Below are 14,468 nucleotides of genomic sequence, written 5' to 3'. Positions count from 1 at the left end.
TTATGAATTTTATATTTTAATGCAAAACAAATTTAAAGCAAATAGCGTGTTGCAGATAATTTCTAAAAATTCATAAATTTTGCATGTTTTGGTTTAAACTATCTGTTCTGTTCTTTGTATGTTTGGGATAAATAAGAAATTTTTAAAACTTCTTTATAAGTGTTTCGATACATACATTGAAAAATTTAGAAAATATGACTCCCATATTTTAATATAAAATAAGTTTCAAGTAATTATAATATAAATTATAATTATAATTATAATAAATTATATTTCATGTAATTATAAAAAAAAAATCACAAATTATCCATCCTTTTTGCACAAGCTGAGCGTTTTGTACCTTGCGTGTTCAAGACAAGAAAAAAATTATTTTTTATGAATTTTTTGAAAGGTACAGTAAGATTTGTATGAGTATTTATGAAAAAATATTTATGAAAATTATGAATGAAACTCATATAAAAATATAAAATAAGCTTATAGTGAATTACGTGTGGCAAATATTTTTAATAAATTCACAAATTGTCTATCTTTGTGTTAAAGCTATATGTCCTATTGTACTTTGCCTGTTTCGAACAAAATAAGAATTTTTACTTAATGAAAATTTTTTATATTATTTTTATAATTTATTTCATTATTATATTATATTATTAAAAATGTTATAAAACAATTGCTAGACATAAGAAGGTATTTTCTGACGACTTTTATCTATTTAAATATACAAGCTTTTCAGAATTCAATTTCTCAAAAAAATATTTGACTAGCTTTGTTCAAATTTTGTATTTTGCCATTTAAAATTGCATTATTTAAAATGATATGAAACAAAATTATATACCTTACTATTAAATTTTTTTGTGACTATTATTAAATAAAATAATGAAAATTTTAAATATTTACGGATATTTTATTTAAAAGTGAGGGGGAGGAACCCTCTCATATTAAGCTTAGGACAACTATGACAAAATCAAGCAAGCATTTATTACCAACTGAAACATAACAATAAGATAAAAACAGAAAAGTAAAAGATGAGTGTGAGTGTGCTCAGAGCAATCAATGTTCGAAGTTTCGAAACACTAAAGAAAGGTACAAGGTTGCCGATCCTGTGTCCGTCATCTAGCTGATTCCTTTGGCGACTACTCACCATGCCTGGCGCCACAAAAGAATTATAAATATTTTGCATTGAATTATCTTTGGATAAATGAATTTCATAAATGTGTGTAAAAGTTTTTCAATTCGTTTAAAAAGTTCTCAAGATGTGGTGAAATACGCAAAAAGCAATATTAATATCAAGTAGTCAAAAGTTTGTGTCTCTTCCTGACAAAACTATTGTGGGATTATATTTCCCAAATTGCGGCTATCCCCTATATTTAAAAGGGTCAGAAATCCGAATTCCTCGAGAAAATGTACATTTATTCAGAGAAAGTATATTTATATGTGTGACCTCGTTACTTATAATATCGTCAGCTCTAATTATTTAACATAAATAAGTCATCCTTCAAATCATTAATATTGAATCCCGATCAAATATTCAAGATGGTCTGTTTTGGATTTTGCTCACTCAACATAATTTTATAATGCAATCATAATGGATCTTGTAGAAGATCTTAAAAATGCAAATTTAGTTGTAAAAAGGGCAATTTAAGTAAAGAAATCAGGCTCAAAAACGTTTCCTTTTCAAATAAGCGTATATTTTTGCTGATGAATATGATTTTTTGATTCTTAAAGTATGTGTCCATATTTTTCAAGCAATAGTTATCAATAACTTCATTAGAAATCATGTTTTTCACTTAATTTATCCAAAGAATTATTTATAATTAATTAAATAATAAAAGAATTAGAAATAATAATAATAATTAATAAAAGAATTAATTATAATTAATTAAATAATAAAAGAATTAAAAATAATAATGATAATTAATAAAAGAATTATTTATAATTAATTAAATAATAAAAGAATTAGAAATAATAATAATAATTAATAAAAGAATTAATTATAATTAATTAAATAATAAAAGAATTAAAAATAATTATAATAATTAATAAAAGAATTATTTATAATTAATTAAATAATAAACTAATTAAAAATAATAATTAATAAAATAATTATTTATAATTAATAATTACTAATAATTAATTATAATGAATTATTATTTTTTTATTTAATGAGAAATTAAAGATAAAATAGCGCTTGATAAGCAATACATATCCTTTTTATAAAATGAAACAAAACTTTCAGAAAAAATGATTGTTTTGCGTTTATCATCCAAAATGTATGCGTTTTCCGCCTCTACCGATAAGATATGAATTGCTCTTTACTTACCTTTTTCCTTTTTCATTCAACTTAAAAATATTAAACCTGTCAGATGGCGTCTGAGTTTGACTACAAAGTGATGATAGAACCGGAAAAGCACTTAAAAAAATTTGGATGGACTATTCATAATTATAAAAATTTGCCACGGAAATTTAAATTCCCTCCTTTTGAACCTTTATTGGGAATTAAATGGTCTCTGTGGGCTGACTTTCAAGATTCTGATAATGTAGTTTTTCGAATAAAAAGCTTAGAAAGTAATGATTCTATGTCTGTTATACGAATTGAAGGAACACTTTGCTTTAAGACGCGTAAAAATGACATCGTCATGAAAAAAGAATTTAACAGTGATGTGCATCGATATTCAGTAACTGACTTTTTCTCGTTTCCTAAAGAGGTTTTGGACCTACATTTTCCTGATGGTACAATAATAATCGAATGTGCGATGACTATCTTTTTACCAATTTGTACTATTGAACCTACTACACTGAAGCTAAATGACAGCGAAGAATTCAGCTGGGGCCTATTAGATTGAAAGGAATACACCAAAATAATCAATCGATTAGTAAGCTCTCACCTTTTGAGTCTGGTAGGTTTTAATTGGCCTTTTGTGTTGCTTCTTAACGCTTAGGTAATGACGTTTTTCGCTTCGAAACTATGGAAACTGAGAATAGATTTACTGAACGGAATTCGTTTCGTTCAATAAAATTTCTTTGAGTGATTGTTTCATGAAACAATAATTATAGAATATTAGATGGCTATATATTTCTCAAACTGTAGCCTCGATCCAACTACACAGGAACCTAATGCTTCTGAAAAAGATAACTGAGGCCTATTAGACTGAAAAGAACTTTAAAATTATTGAATGGATGCATTATAAGCTCTCAACTTTTGTCTTAATTTACACTTAAATGACCTGTACTTGCTGCCTTTTAATGTTTGGATAATACAGTTTTTTTAATATAATAAGTTTAGAAACTGAGAATCCATTTGCTTAATCGAAATATTTTCCATCTCATAATGTTTTACAGAATTGTTATTTCTTAGATAATATAATAAGTCATAGAATATGGTATGTTTAAATTTCTTCTTCTTCTGCAGATGTGATTATACAAGGGTTAATTGTCAACAAAGTTTTAATTGAGTTCAATTAATATATTCGGGTCTGATTTCGTAATTTAAAATATCGTCTACCCTTATTAATTGGAATAGATATGGTTTGGCTCCTGAACCATTAAAATTGAATCTAAATATTCTTAATTATTTGAATAAAATTGAATTTTAGTATTCTTAATCTTAGTATTGAATTGTGAAAATTCGAATATTAGATGAAAAGTTATTTAAGGTGATAACTTTTTTAACTTACACACTATAAATTAAAATGAATTAAGAAAATTTCGTAGTTTTACAATAAACTAAAATATACTTGTAGAATATAATATTTTCTGTATTTAAAAGATTACACAAAATTATAACACATCCACTAATTATAAAAGATATCGAAATTATTAAAAATTATTCAAATATTTTACTTTGAGACATGCTTTTAGGTAGCTTTGCTTTGGGACATACTTTACTGCACCGAAGAGCAATCTCCAGTCTTTACACTGTAAAAAATCCCGGATAAAATTACGGTGAAATTCTATACCGTAATTTTTACAGTAATATTAATTTACTTGCAGTGACGTAGAAAGTATTAATGTAAAAATTACGGAATGTCAGATTTTTTGTTTCGTAAAATTTTATAGTGAAAAGTGCTGAGTAAAAGTACTGTTTCAAGATTCGTATCTGACGATGACGTGAAAAAGTCGTATACAGACATTTTGAAGCAGTGACCAAAGGAGCTTTATGAAAATGGATGAAGGCAATTAGTTTCTCTGTGGGGTAAATATCTAAGTGCCTATGGAGATTGTTTTTAAGTAAAATACTCCGTTTGTCGCATATTCGTACTGGTTCACTTTCATTTGTCGCACTCTCTTAATTAATTAAACTATCATTATTTTCTCGTTATATTAGCATTTAAAAAATATTCTATCAGAAACCAACTACAATTCAGTTGAGCAATGTTTCAGGTTCCCATTCTGAAAATAAAGAATAATTACCAAAAAAAAAGAACTTTTAAAAAATAAAAATAAAAAAAATACTCACTGTAAAAAAAAATTGAATAAAATTACGGCAAAAAAGTACCGACATTTTTACAGGAATATTTTACGGAACAAAATTTTGATAAACCAGAATTTTTGCAGTAATAATTACCCTAAAATCACTGAATCACTCTAATGAAATAAATATTACAGTAAAAATTGAGGTGCAATTATTCAACAATGAAAATTGATTTTACCGTAATTTTTAAAGCAATAATTACATAAAAAAATCGCTGAATCATTTTACTGAATTAAATATTACTGTAAAAAGTACGGTATAATATTTTATGGTAAAAATGGATTTAACAGTAAAATAAATAATGGATTTTTCAAAATGAATTTTATGGTTGATGCACCCAAAGTGAACTACACCAAACTACTTTATACCGTAATATGATTCTGAATTTTTTATGGTGTATTTACTGATAAAATTGTCTTGATGAAAAATTCGGGGAAGAATTTAATATCTTAATTGAATTAACGTATAATAAGTTATTGCTAATTGAAAGTTAAAATTTTCAGAATTATGGTAAATTTTGCCAGAATTTTAAAAGTTGCATGAAAGTGAAGATTTATATGAATTTATATATATATTTTTGAATATAACTTGGAAGTTAAATATAATTTTGAATTATTTAGTTGTAGTGGTTTGCATAATGATTTTAATAAAATTTATTAATCTAATGATTATGCATTAAAATATACATTTTATTATCACGTACATAGCTCTCCATACGGAGCAAGTTGGTATCTCTATTTACCATTTAGGAAATAAAATTTAAAATCTAGCTTTTAAGATTAATCTAACGTTAAAATATATCATACGTGTAAGTTATTTACTTTATTTCTAACTAAATCCTATAGATTACTTGTATGTAATTATAATTGCGTGGATCTTTAAAAATATATGTAACAAAAAAGAAATTATAAAACTATGCTCCTATGGAGGCAGAAACACTAAAAATTTTATCATATTCATATGTGGTAGTTCTGACAATATAGGTGTATTCAATATAAATTGAAATAACAACAATCTCGAGTTCTTGACCTGCTCTACTTCTTGTTAGAAAGTATACAGCTGCTTAGAAGAGTTTATTCTGCGGAGCAATATTTTCAAACAGATAATTTGCTTTTTCAAAAAAAAAAAACAAATACATTAGAGGACTTCTGAGCTCAAATCTGCTGTATTTCATAAAATATTAATGATATTAAGCAACTCTGGAGAGATTGAAGTGAAAATTTGTTTCAGTTATTTATAAACGCATTTTTAAGAAAGGTAACATAATTTCTAGAAGTCGTGATTAAGCCACTTTTTACTTATTTATTACAGTTAATTCTTGCTGCACCATCATGTCCAAGCAGTGAAATTAAGTTCATTTTTTAATTTATCATTTGGAGTTTAAATTTAGAAGTTGGCTGCTGACAAGGTAGGGAGTGTTTATAACGATTCTGTTTTTCGAAAAACACACTCTGATCACGCTGAGAGTCAAATACCGTGGAAATGTACCTGAAAGACTAACCCGGAAATATACGTGGTAAAGAGCTTGTAGTGCACCTCGGTGTAGAAAACATTATCAATTCCTACCCCCCCCCCCGCCTCTTGCGATGTTATTAAGATTGGTGGAGGAAAATATTAGAGACAATTCTCACTGCACGTAATTCTCGCAACTCCAATCACCACTGAGAGAAAAGGAGAGCCTGATTGGCGCGTTTATGCAGGAAAATACATTCAGATTCCGATATTGTCTTGACGGTGATTGGAACTTTCGTGAATCATAAGCAAAGAGAACGGCCCTTACCCACCAAGAAATCACCAATCATGTTATCGTTTGCAGGTGAAAGTATTCGAAAAGTTGTTCTAAATAAGAATGAACCTTTTGAATGAGAATTTGCTGATATTTCACACCAATCAAGAAGTTCTCATTATCATCTTATAAGACGGGTATGTGAATTTTTTCATACAGTGAGGATGGTTCTCTAAACACGCTCAAGTAATCAAGCAAAGCCTAAAGCAGAGATGATATTAAAATTACACACATAGAGGGTTAATTCTGAATAATAGGCATTCAGAAGCAGAAATAGGCATTCAAAAGCAAAATAAATAAACAAAATTTCTCCTGCGTGAAAATTTATTACTGTTAATAATTTCATCTGTTTAAGCATATTTTTTGTTTGCTTACGAATTAATCCCTGCACTTTGCTGATTTTATTTTACGTATATATTTATTTCAGCTTTTTTCTCCCTTTTGTCGTTAAAAGTGTTAATTTAAATTGGCTACGAGATGAGTCTATATTTTTTTAAATAACTGAAATAAATAATTATCTGGATATAAAGTTATTCATACGTGATATTTATTTAAATGTTGTACTAGTTATTATTACATTAGCAATGTTTTTATCTGTATGTTTGTTAAAAGTTCTTTGAATCATAATTTAAAAAAAAATCGTATCTACTGGTATATCTCAGAATTTAAATGAGTCTATATGATTAATATACATACTGCATAATATTTCTACACATTATTTAATCAATATAAAATAATTTATCCATAATATTTGATTACTTTACTGTTACAATCATTATATAGTTATAGTTTCCTAAGTATTTATTATAACTTCATTTTTCAGTGTTAATTGTGATAGTGTTTTCAAGAAGTTGATCTAATTGATTTAATCTGGCTATGAGATGAGTACCCATTTTACAGATTATTATTATTATATCACTACTTCATTATTCATACATGAGACATGCCATTTTGCCCATACATGCAGAATTTCACTCATTTAGAAGAAAGATTGCTTAATGGTATATCTTAAATTTATCACTTTCTAATATCGTATTTGTATCAAGTTTTTAAACCCATTGAGAAAGTAGAAAAATAATTGCTGAAAAGCGAACAAAAAACCACCCAAGTCTCTGATTGATTGTCCCGTAATGACCACTTTTAAGGTATATTTTCAGAATTCTTTCCTAAAAAGATGTTTAAAAAAACATAATAACCAATTTGATTGCCCAGTGAAACTTTAAGGTGTTTCTAATAATAAACTTTCTATACCTCTCAGTTTCCTGTAACAAACAGGTTTTGATGTTTTCAGCACTACTTTCCTTATGGTGATTCACTATGTTTCGATGGCATTTTTCTGTTATTAAATTTTACCACAAATTTTTAAACCATATTTTGTTATTAATTTTTCTAAAATCATTATCATGGCATATAGGTAAAAAATAGCAAGCTTTTTGATGTTCCCATGGAGCCAGGAACACGGTAAATTTTACCATATTGAAAAGTTTAAAAGAATTGACTTGTCTTATGTTTAGGAAAGCCTATCTATTCACAAAAATCTTCACCATATTCCTAACCTTTACAGTATTCATCCAGGGGACAAGTTTGGTGTCATGAAAAATTTAAATTAGTCTATATTTATTTTTTTTAATGTGACTTGTATTTTTCGATGTATTTCTAATTAAAAAAGTTTTTTGTATCATTTTTATTTTGAAGCTACAGCGTCACCTATGAACCAAAATGCAGCAACCTTTAATGCAAAGTTAGGTACTTTTTCCTGAAACATCCAAGTTTTTTTTTTTTTGTTCCATTTAATATTTTAAGTTATTACCCCACCCCTCTCCCAGTGAGTGAATGGTCACTTGTGCATTCTTAAGATTTTAGTTCAACATATATTTCTAAAGTTATTTGAACATTTCGATACATTTTGAACAATCCGTATACATATGTTTTTGCCATTATATTTTTATATTCCTCATAATTAACTTGTTCTTTTTTCTTTCTATTAGTTTCTGAATTTATACTAGCTGAACCCCCCTTTGCAGAATCACAGCGACATTGTCTAGGAGCGTTACAGATTTCTTGCTGAAAGATTTTGTTTTTGAAAAGTAAGAAATTATTCTTTTCTTTTTTATAGAAATTTACGCATACATGGGGTCAATTTTTACATTGGTTTTAAAATTGAACACCCACTGATCATAGGATTGATCTGAATATTTCTATGATTGTTTTAGCCTTCAAAATTAATTGTAATATGTTTTAGTGATATAGTTTTTAATTTCAACAAAATAAATATTTTCTCATAAGGAATTTTTTTTGTCTTGCATAATATTATGATAAATTGAAATAATAACATATATAAAATCTTTACAATTAAAATAAAAATGAAAATATAAATGTGTGTTTGCAGAACAGTACTTCATCAGGGGATCCCCTGATGAAGTACTGTTTTGCAAACACACGTTTATATTTTTATTTTAATTGTAAGGATTTTATATATGTCTTATTTCAATTTTATGTAAAACAAATTTGGCTTTAGCTGACTTGTGCACTTTTCCAATTTGATTTAATGTTTCAAAGTGTCTATTTACCTCTTATGTATCAAAATTGACCTCATAAATTGAATTGATTTTATGATTAGATTATAATAAATTGCTCATAGCTCAAATTATTTTATTTGAAAGTTCATGTCGGAGTATACAGTTTATGGTACTACTGATTCTGCATCATATTCTGAATGGCATGTCATAATCAATCATTTTTAAATTTAGCTGACTCCTGACTATACAGCCTCTCTACTATCTAGCTTAGTAAAATTAAGTTATGTTGAAACTGGTCTTTTGTAAAACTTACCATTGAGGTGAAGAAGCTTGTCGTTTGTACATTTTGATTCTTCCTAGTCATAACTTTTCACATTTGAGTAATCTATTAATGAACACTGAGTATTTTTGCGTTAATTATTTATCTCAAAATGTGTAAGATCTGTTTTTCATTCCAGAGAAACCTCGATCCACCATTCCTTCATCTTTCGTTTTTCCATCATTGCAGAGATGCCAACTGCTCCGGACACACTAAAATAATTAAACAAACGGTAAATAACTACAAAGTACATTTTGCAAATATTTGACTATTTTTGCTTGCTTTTTAAAAGGTATAGCATGACGTAAGTACTATAAAGTGGTGAATGGTATAAGCCTACAAATTATTTAGAAATAGTGGTGGATAAAAATCTTCTAAATTGAATTTATTAAACCAAGAATCACAATTGATAAACTACCACTTTAAAATATATATTTGCTGTTCGGAGCAAGTTGGAATCTCTGTCATTGTGTTTTAATGGTCCCTTCACAAATGCTGTTCTATTAATGTTAATAATACTCGTTTATTTCGTTTTTGAAACTATCAGATTCTCACATCTAGGTTCAAAAGTTCTACCAATATTAAAAAAAAAAAAATATTGTAAATGTTTCACTTTTCAAAGAGAAATAGTAACCCCTGATGCCAATGATGTACGCCATAATGATGATAAAAAAAGTAAAGATATAGTACAATTTGGAGAAAATGCCTTAAGTATCATGATTGATGTTTAATCATCAATTGATGAAAATGTTGAAACACTTATGTTGTTGGTTCAAAAAATGGTTGCAGAAGTTAAAAAAGTGCAAAGTGATAGTAATGAATGCAGAGAAGCAAAACCACAACCAGAGTTAACATTGGTGAAAGACCCCTACGTTTTTGAAACATTAAGGAATTTTCTTTTTTCACGCAAATTTTTGCAATATGTTACAAGTTTCGAAATCTTATTGACTGTGCTGAGAAAAAAAAAAAAAAAGAATTCAACCAAAGTTCAAACCAAAATTTTCAAATATTTTGAATGAATAAATGTTTATTCATATTTCATTTTGCACATAAATATTTTTGCAATAAGTGCATAGTTACAGTTAAATTTTTTTTTATCCGAATTATTAATTTATTACATAATTTTTAAATCAATAACTTTTCATGCTTTTGCTAGCCATTTTTTTTATTTTGATCCTTATTGGCCACTTTCTCATTTTTATCGTTTACATTGAAGTGCTCTATGAAAAATGATTGATCGAAGTTTTGCTGCATATCAAAGAGGTGATATTGGACTTCATTCTCTCCGTTTACTTTGCTATCCAGCCTAACATTTCCCCACACTTTACCAGATAGATGGGAGCTTACAGTGCACTCAAATTAAACCCGTTTTAAAGACTAACAAACTAAACAGGTTTTAAAGAAGAAAAAAATAGAGTTTTGACTTAATTTGACTTTTTTCACCTTGATAATTTTCGAAGCAAATGAAGTTTTTATGTTATCAAATATATTTTACTTCTTTTGTTTGTTGGGATTATACATATATACACTGCCACACTGGAAAAAATCTTAAATTTATCAGATTACACTATTGACTTTTATAGTTTTAATAAAAATAAATCACTTTAAAATTAAATAGATACATATTTATCTTATTTTAATCATTTGTCTTTCTTTAAGGTGGAATTAATGTTTTGGTAAGATATGCTGGTGCTTTTTCCATGTTATTTTTTATTGATTTGCGTATGAAAATTTCAAATTATGTTTCAAGTTTAATTCAAGCTAAAAGAGGCAAAGTTGTTTGGTTAATTTCTATCTTACTTTAACAACTTTGTCTTTAAATCATTATCTTTTCGCTTTTCTGTCTACGTCAGTAATTAACATCATTTTTAATTTTTACTTCTATTATTTTGTACTTATTAAATAAACAAATTTATTTAATCTAATATAATTATGAATATTTATGTAGGTGCATTCTGATGTGAAACTAATTTGTAATTAGAAGATATGAGCATTTTTTCTGTTCATTTCACCGGAAATAGAACTCTAATCCAAAGCCCATGAAGACGACTATGATAAATAATAAACAGGATCTGAATTCAAGTCTTCAGCTAGCATTTGAATAAATTCTAACGATGACCATTTAGGCTTAATAGTTTACCATTGCTGATCTGGATCTTATTATGCATATTAAGATCAATTCTGGTCAACTATTCAGCTAGTAATCTTATTGTATGGTTTGAAGTTGAAATATCTGCATTGCTCTGCTCTGTTGGGGATCATTTTAAATTGTAAACTGGAATCAGTGTAAGTTAATATAAATGTTTTGTTTTACTTCTTGCATTGTTTCTGTTTTACTTTATATCAGGATTGACAATTCATTCGGAAGAAGCCTATTTCTTCCAGGGCTCTGGAAGAAATCGAATAATATGGAGAAAAAAAACTAAAAATGATCAATCTAATTGTTTATAATGTAATAAAAGAAAAGCTTCAATTTAAATAAATTTTATATTGTATCAGAAAGTTAAAAGTTTTTTCTAATATGCGTTTCATTTAATAAAGAAAATTATTTTCACATTATTATTTTTTAGTTTTATTCAGAATTTTGAAATCTGTGTATCCTATTATTTAAGAGTGAGTTTGAGTATTCATGCTTAATATTTGATTATAAAATATAGTATGCTAATATGTATTTTTAGTAGTATATGATTTAGTATTTGATGCATATGTTTAGCATATGATTTACTTTTGATTACTATTATGACATGATTTGATAAATAATTTATAAATGTTAAAAAATTTAATTATGTTATTTTAACAGTTCTTTCTATAAATATGAAATTAAGTTTTGCTATACTCATTTAAATAAAATATTGGAAAACTTCAGTTTTAATTCCTAAAGAAATTCATCAAATTTGTTTGTTTATATGTTTTTGTTGTTGTTGCAGTTATTGCTTTTTAGTTCTCTCTTATTTAAGAAGGATATCTCAAATAGCTTGATAATTAATACTCTAATTTACACTAGATCACATTTATAAACTGTTTAAAAAAAACTGTTAAGACAGCTACCACTCTCATCAGACTAAGAACAAAACATCATAAAAACTTGAAAATCTCTGCAGATGGGACTAGAAAATATCAAAACTGTGGCAACTGTCTTAATGTGGAACTCGCACCATATCATGTTTTTAACTGCTCTGCAGTCGCTGGAGGCTTTCACCTCTTAAACTACCCTACAGAAGAATATTTATATGGATTTAATGCCATAGAGATAGTAAAGACTATTCAAGCACACCATGAGATATGATTCAATGGAGGATGCGACACCAACCGACCAAAAAAACTGTTAATATATGATTTTCTTTTCTTTTTGAAAAAAGTTTCTTCCATTTCTTTTATTTGAGTTGGAAGAACCTTTCTTCTGGGGTGGTTTTTTGTAAATTTTTCCTCTGTGGAAAAAACTTGTCATCGCTTTATATGAAATATTTTTTGACGGGGCAGTTTATGACATGCGTTATAGTGGAAAAGACTAGGGCTTCAAGTATGTCATTTGTGAATTACGGTGCAAATTAAATTTGTTAATAAGTATAGTTTTTAGATTTTTCTTTAATATACAATTTAAGTTTTTATTGAATACAATTTAAAGTCAGGGGACTTCGTTATTTCATCCGGAAAAGTTTTTGAAATGTTTGGGCTAAAAATCACTTTTTATTTTTTTAATGACCTAAAATAAAGTGCATCTACTTATTTTTTTTTTTTTTTAAATTTAGGAATAGGACTTTTAACATAACTTTAACATTTATTGAGAAAAATAAGATTAGAAAAAATAAAAGCCAAAAAACTGTTTTTGTGCTGTAAAAAAAATCTTGTATTAAGAAGTATTTTGGATGCCATTTTTTAGTTGTTTTTTTTTATGTTGTAAAGCATAATACTTAGTGTTATGAGAAAAAAATTTGGATGATAAAAGTTGTTATTCCCTTGTTACAAACTTGTAAATTTTGAAAATAAGTAATAAGTCTTCAGCATTTATAAACTGTTTAAAAAAATGACTTAATTGCACAGAGTTAACTCTTTTTGTTCTAATGACTCTGAAGTTAAGAAAATTGGCTCATAAATAAAAAAGATATGGACAATTCAAAAAATGAGCCACCATCTGTAGTTGTGTCATTTTCTTCGACTGTTTCGAAATTCAAAATGGACTCCTAATTGCAGGTTTGGTGTGAAAATTCTGTACAAAATATTTTCATGAAAATCAGTGACAGGAAAACAACAAGATTCTTTTTTATTTTCTCGATTTCACTTGGAATGAACCAAATTTTTTTAATTTATTACATCCAGATTGGCAGGAAAAACAAAATTGACCACAATTCTTTAACTTTATTTGAGTAACAATTTGCTTTTTTTTTAAAAATGAATAAGTTAACAAAATCTTTTATTAATTTATTTGTTTGCATATAATTAATTTATTCAATCTTTTCTTTATTACTTTTTGTTAAGTCTTTACAGCTACTTCCCCTAGATGGCGTTAATTCAACACTGAGAAAAATTTCTTTTGCTGTTCTTGTTTTCATGTGCATTTAGTTGTCTTGTGCATTGTATCTTGTGTCATGTTTCTTTTTTAGATTCCTTTGTATCCCATCATACAACTCACTCTTTCTTCTCGGAATTTTAATTTTCTTTCTTCCCTTTTGTTTAAGTTGATTGTAATATTACTTAAATGCATGTTCAACTAGAAGGAAATAAAATTTAAAAATGTAGGAAATGTTCAATTATTATTTTGTTATTTATTTTATAAAGTAATTGATTTTATTTTTTCTCTCTCTGTATTTTATTAAAGTAATTAATATTATTGCTTTTCTATGGATTGTCATTTTTATAATTACCTTCATTTCTAATGAAACTTATTTTTCCAAACTTATCATATGGATATTGCAATTTTTAAAAAATTCTTCATGAGATGCAATTTACGATGTGGGTTCGACTCCAAAGATTTAATTACTGTCAATTGTGATGTCTTCACATATTGTTATATAAATTCAAGTTTCTTATTCAGTACTGACCACTGCGTATTGGTTTTATATAGTGTGTGTGTTAACCTAAACAATATTGTAAAAAAATTTAAAAACAGACTTTTGAATATATATATATATATATTCAATTTTAAGATCAGAAAGAGTTTTGTAAAACATAAATCATAGTAGTTTTTTTTCTTTAGTAAAAAAAAGGTATATTTTGAAATTCAGTATTTTTCTTAAATATTATGCTTCAATTTTTGTTGTCATACACAGTTGTTTATTAAAACCTCTCAAATTTAAATGAAAAATAAATTTAAATTTAAAAAAAAAATTATTACTGTTTAATGAATAAAAAGGACAAAGAGCAGTGGTTCTTCTAACA

At 26.8% G+C, this 14,468-nt stretch overlaps 2 long non-coding RNA genes across 2 annotated transcripts in view; one reads left to right on the top strand and one right to left on the bottom strand.

Annotated features, from left to right (window-relative positions):
- Window positions 1–14,468, bottom strand: part of LOC147803975 (uncharacterized) — a 31,024-nt gene that overhangs the window by 1,325 nt on the left and 15,231 nt on the right. Inside the window, exon 2 of the long non-coding RNA XR_015429165.1 lies at window positions 9,087–9,304. This is a non-coding gene — a long non-coding RNA (uncharacterized LOC147803975). The remainder of the gene's footprint in view (window positions 1–9,086; window positions 9,305–14,468) is intronic.
- On the top strand, window positions 6,527–11,405 carry LOC122270139 (uncharacterized). Its single transcript, XR_006225626.3, has 3 exons — window positions 6,527–6,664; window positions 8,243–8,341; window positions 11,041–11,405. It is a non-coding gene; the product is annotated as an uncharacterized LOC122270139 (long non-coding RNA).

The sequence above is a fragment of the Parasteatoda tepidariorum genome, chromosome 9 (genome assembly GCF_982258835.1).
Source record: "Parasteatoda tepidariorum strain Cologne lab strain chromosome 9, Ptep-v5.0, whole genome shotgun sequence".
Classification (NCBI taxonomy): Eukaryota; Metazoa; Arthropoda; class Arachnida; order Araneae; family Theridiidae; genus Parasteatoda; species Parasteatoda tepidariorum.
The sequence above is the reverse complement of the archived record's forward strand: the minus strand, read 5'-3'. Positions and strand labels throughout refer to the sequence as shown.